The sequence below is a fragment of the Thamnophis elegans genome, chromosome Z (genome assembly GCF_009769535.1).
Source record: "Thamnophis elegans isolate rThaEle1 chromosome Z, rThaEle1.pri, whole genome shotgun sequence".
NCBI classification, from domain to species: Eukaryota; Metazoa; Chordata; class Lepidosauria; order Squamata; family Colubridae; genus Thamnophis; species Thamnophis elegans.
The window spans coordinates 17764151-17770150 of NC_045558.1; positions in this window are offsets into that span (position 1 = coordinate 17764151).

The following is a 6000-nucleotide window of genomic DNA, read 5'->3' on the forward strand; positions in this document are numbered from 1 at the left end:
TTATTCTAGAGTAAATTCTCTATTTTCATTTTGCTTTCACCTAATTGCAGAAAAACAATAGAAAAGACCAAGAATTGCCTATCATTCTGGGGAGACATTCATATCCAACTACTCTCCTATAACTCAAACATTCTCTCAATCTCTTCTGAATACAATAAATAGGATGAAAATAAAATAAAGCAAAGAGAAATACTTTTTGCCTCTGAATGAAAAGGGAGAAAAGACTTAATAGTATCAAAGGGAGAAAAAACAGGATTAAAGAAGAAGTCAGGAATGAGGAATAAAGAGCATGACCAGAAATACAAGACTCAGAAAAAGATATGAAATCTTTATTATTTAGGCAATGATCCACTAAGATAGAATGCCTTTTTCTACTTGTTCTAGTCCTGGAAAAACCAGAAATTAAGGGTGCACACAGTACAATAGGTCTGGTCTTCCTTAAAGCCAGACTTTGTTAATTGGGCTCACTATGCCACTCATGTGACAAGGTAAGTTAGGGCCAAGCCACCTTAAATGATTAGCCTGAAAGAATGTGCTTCTGCACATGGTTTACGTGTGCAAGAAACCACCGCTTGGAAGTAAAGGGAGTGGCACGACTGTTCCTCTCTTTTGAAGCTGCTTGAATATCTGTGTGGTACTACCAGGATATTGAATTGCAAAGCAAGAATAGCAATAAACAGAAATAAAGTAGAAAAAAAATCTGAAGATGAAGAATGACTTGTTATATCCCTATCACATTTTTACCTTTGTTTCAGCTTGGGGGGGGGGGGATCATTGCAAACCATTCAGAGTTTTTTTCCTCCAAAGTTGTTGGGTTGCTATATAAATTGTAGGGAAAATGAGAGAGAGCGGGGAGGGAGGGAGGGAGGGAGAGAGAGAGAGAGAGAAAGAGAGAGAGAGCCTATTGCCAAGTGTCCCAATGTTTCTATAAACTCTAAGACCTTTTTATAAATAGGAACTCAGAGATGAGCAAAGCAACCTATGGTGAGAGCCAGATTTTCCAAATGAACTAAAGACAAATTGCTTTCAGACTGAATCTCCAAGCTGAATTTCTACACATTCTATCAGATATTGGCCTGCATCCAAAGTACTGTGGATAGAAACTGAAAATACATTTGTAATATTCCACCAATTACTTTTACATTTCTTTATAATACATTGCAAATCTTGTTCATGGTCATGTTTACATCAGGGATCATCAACATGTTTGAGATGGTGACCACAATTAGAATGTTTAGGTAATAGCAGATTTACAGAATAACAGATTTGGAAGGGACCTTGGAAGTCTTCTCCAACTCCTGCTCAGGCAAGAAACTCTATACCATTTCAGATAAATTGTTACCAATCTCTTCTTAAAAACATCAAATGTTGGAGCATTGACAATTTCTCGAGGCGAGTTGTTCCTCTGATTAATTGTTCTGACTGTCCAGAAATTTCTTCTTAGTTCTAGATTGGTTCTGTCCTTGATTAGTTTTCATCCATTGCTTGGTGTCGGCCTTCAAGTGTTTTGAAGAATGGCTTGACATATTGTGGACAATCTTACAAAATGACTACAGACTTCTTGGATATGCTTCGCCCATGGTCAAAATAGCTAACATAAGGGAGATTAAAAAACAAGATCTCCTCCAAGTTGGTCTAAAGTTGTAATGAGTAAAATACTCATACTCAATAGTACATACTCAACTTATTTTATTGGTGGCAATAAGGAATATACATGCATTCAGTTTCTCCCTTTTTTAACTTCCCAGTTCAGATTACAAGAACTTCCTGATGTTTTCTTATTCAACTAAGTATGTTTGACTCTGCTTAGCTTTTTAAGATCAGCCCAAACTCAGTTTGCTTGATGTAACATGAATAGACATCAAAAATATATAAACTACATTAGCAGCAAAAGAGCAAACAGTCTAAATACCATCTCCCATTTAACTTTACCTTTTCCAAGACCAACTGGCTAAACAAATCAATGGATTGTAGGGTTCCTTTCTTTTTCTATGAAAGATTATAGGGAAATATTGTGGATTCACATGAATTCTTGATATTTGTCTAATGCTAGAGGTTAGTACTTTAACTTGACATATGACTATTATTTGAAAACATTTTTTAAAACTACAAATTCAAGTGGGGCAGAAGTTGAGCAGTTGTGAAAGGAGGCATATGTTATTGTCAAAGGATGAGAAAAGATGAATGAGGAAGGCAAGTCAGCACAAAATCAATTCTTCCAGACAATGTTCTTCAGGTGTGTTAGAATTCCAGATGTATTGGAATTACAATTCCCAGAATTCTCCAATATGTAAAATGAAAAATCATGGCAAATCCTAATATCATGAGACAGATTATTGTAAGTCCTACAAAAAATGAACACTGTAAATTTCAGGAGGGGTGCATTGTTTCCACTTAGTGGGAAGTAATAAATCTCTTCATGAAGACTACTTTATTCTGGTGGTTGAAGGGTACATATAAGTTTAATCCTTAATGCAGTGAACATTATGCATATATTCTTTCCTTTTTAATTTTTTTACAAGTGAGGAGGGCAACAACTAACTTATTCAAAGTGTGAAATTAAGGAAAGGATCAACTCACTCTGAAATAACTGAAATGAGAGGGGTGTGCATGTTGAAATTTCAAGAAATCAAATTAAAAGTTATGATACATTGGTAGATCATATGTGAATAAACACCTTCTCCAATTAACTGCATTCCAAATGCTTTGAGTTCCTAGAATTCTCTCAGACTGCATGCTGGAAATTGTAGTCTTAAAACACCTAAATGCATTGGCTTTGGAAAGGCTAATCTAAACCAACTTGGGAGCTGTAAGACAGTACAAGAATTTCCCAGCAGCATTCTGGTTGTTGAAGTCCATACCTCTTAAAGTTCCCAAGGTTTAGAGATCCTGGTCTAAACTATAGGTCATATGAACTGTATACAAAATTCAGCAAACCTTAATATTCATTTGCAGCTGTCAAGTGTCAAACTACATCCCTATTAATAGATGGGGTGACTAGAGGGATAATTTTTTTTAAGGGGGGGGCACAGTTGAGTTAATACTTCTCCTATCCAATCTTAATGTAAATAGACAGGTGGCTTTGGAATAGTTTGAATAATGTGGTACCATTCCCCAAGGTATAAATTAAAACATTAAATCTACATTTAATAATGGTGAAGTAATATACACGCAGAACTGGAGATTTTGCATGGCCAAGTTCCACTGTAATCAGAATGAACAAGCATCTCATGGGAATGTCACTGCCTAGCTAATTATCCATTACTATTGCAAGTTCGCTCACTCTTTTTCAGTGCACATCTATGCAATGTCTCATGTTCTCACGTGAGGGAGAGAACAGGGAACAACATCAAGAATCCATGTCTGATATTCTGGCGTGCTTCAGAGCCATTAAAAAAATTCAAAAGGTTTCTTGAGTCACTGGAGAAAAAAATTGACCATCTTTATTCTTACTCATTAGCAATCCATTCCAATAAGTGTGTTTTCCTCTAGGATTTGCTTTCTCTTTCTCTTTTCAGAAGACCTTTTAATTTTGCCTTACAGCCATCTAGCACTTCTCTCTCTCTCTCTCTCTCTCTCTCTCTCCCTCCCTCTCTCTCTCTCTCTCTATCACACACACACACACACACACACACACACACACACTCCTTCTCCCTCTCCATACTATTTTTTTAGTTCTCCTTCTTTCCTAAGGTGTTCTTAAGGCACAGTTACATAATGACATCTTGCTCTTCTCTGGACAAAATGCTTTGTTTGGGCTTATTAGACTTTCATTACATCCATGCTCCTCTAGAGGAAATTATGAATATTCTGCTGCAGGGTGTTTTTTTTTTTTAAAAGTGTTTCCAGCTGTTAGGCGTCAATAATGCCTTAGTGACTCCCCAGACAGTAATTCTGAGCTTTTAAAACTGAGATGATCTTAATGGCTGGGTGAACAATCAAATAAATGAACAGAAGTGTAAGGAAGCAGAGAGTCCTGAATGAATGGGTATGAGAACTGTGATTTTGAATGGCTTAGGATAGAAAGTATGAAATGTAAGTCCGAGCATCCATGCTGGCTAGGGAATTCTGGAAATTGAAATCCATACGTGTTTTGGGTTGAAGTCTATACAACTTCTGAGACTTGAGATCCATACATCTTAAAACTGCCAAGGTTAAGAAATGCCAGCTTAGAGAATGCTTTTGCCATTGTGCAGGTTCACATTCAGAGAAGTGGTAAGATCAGAATCAGAATCGAGCTGGAAGGTCTTCTAGTCTAGCCCTCTGCTCAAGCAGGACATCAGAACTAGAGAACATTGTCAGGTCATCTTCTTAGAACAGCATAGCCCAGTCAGAGGTCAATAAGGGTTTTCTCCAAAGAAGTCACACAGAATCAGAATCATAGTTGATTTACTCTTCAGTTGTGAGAATTCAAAGTTATTCCTGTTTATTACTCCTCCAGGTGAAAAGAATGCAATAGCCTTTGCATAATGGAGAGTTGATGTCTCAGAATGGTTCATAACTGGCATCATCCCAATTTAAATATAGGACAAGATAGTCCTGGATGATCTCAGCCAATTAGTCATGGATTAGAAATGTGCTGTCAAGCTGTCCTTTACAGACGTTGGTTTGTTTGTTTTTTATTTGTCCCTAGTCAACCTATACTGAGCAGGAAAAACAGATTTAGACCTGTTACCTGGATTTCCACTAATAAATTCCAGGAATACAGGCAGAATTAGAAGTTTGGGAAGGGGGGGGGGTGAGTTCAGACGTACATAAATAGGGAAACTCCTTCCACACTGTTGCCAAGAAAACTACAGGTAGTCCTCAACTCATAAGAATTAATTTAGTGACTGTTCAAATTTCAACAGCACTGAAAAAAGTGACATCACTGTTTTTCACATTTACAACATTTGCAACATCCCTTTGGAGACATGATAAAAGTTCAGATACTTGGCAACTAGTTCATATCACCAGGGTCATGTGTTCCATTTTTGTGACCTTCTAACAAGCAAAGCCATTGGAGAAGCTAGATTCATTTAACAATGTTATTAACTAAACAACTGCAATGATTCACTTAACAACTGTGGGAAGAAAGGTTGTAAAATGGGGCAAAACTCACTCAGCAAATGTTTCCTCTTAGCAACATAAATTTTGGGCTCATTTGTTGAGGACTACATCTACATGAATCAAGTAGTGACCAGGAATCAAGCTCAGCTTGAAGGAAATTTTATTTTACTCCTTAGCACCATATTTTTTAAAAGAAACGTCTGTTAATTACATGGGAAATTTCTTTCAAGTTAATTGTGGAAAATATGGCCCTGGAAATTGACATATCCCTAATGAATAGTATATTTTTGCTGGATATTTCCATTTCAATGCTGCTATCATTTCATATCTCAAACCTTCAGAGGAAATTTAAAATACTTTGGTAACAAGAAGCAACCATTCATTTTGTTGCTATTTTGAAACCTTTCCCTACTAAAAGGAAAGGAAAAGCAAAAAACAGTAACAGGGAAATAAAAATGTGAGCCACCAACATGCAATCAAAGCAGGTAAAATCAATTTTATCCAACTACTAAGAAGCAGATGCATGGCCATCCAACTAACTTTTCTAACTGATAAGTCTTAAAGTTCATACATAGGGAGGGAACATCAAGCAAAAGTTATATTGAGGGATGTTCTCTGTGCTCTTTGAGCTTGTTTGTTTTCATGCAGATGTTTCATTACCCAATCTAGATAACATTATAAATGCTAGCTAAAACTTGTCTTCAACAAGAAACAGCATGATGCCAGTGCAACAGGATTTAAGCTACAAAACTCCAAATGACTGTGAAGAGAATTCTACTGGTCAACTAGATTTTGCAGCTCAGATCTTATAGCTTAGTTACACTATCACAAAAACATATGCCCACCAATCCTAGTTTCTAACAGAAGAGAATATTTGTAGCTCAGGATTGAACTGTGGAAGCCTTGGTGCTCTCTGATCTTGCTAGTCTTTTGTGGCTATTTCGTTATCCA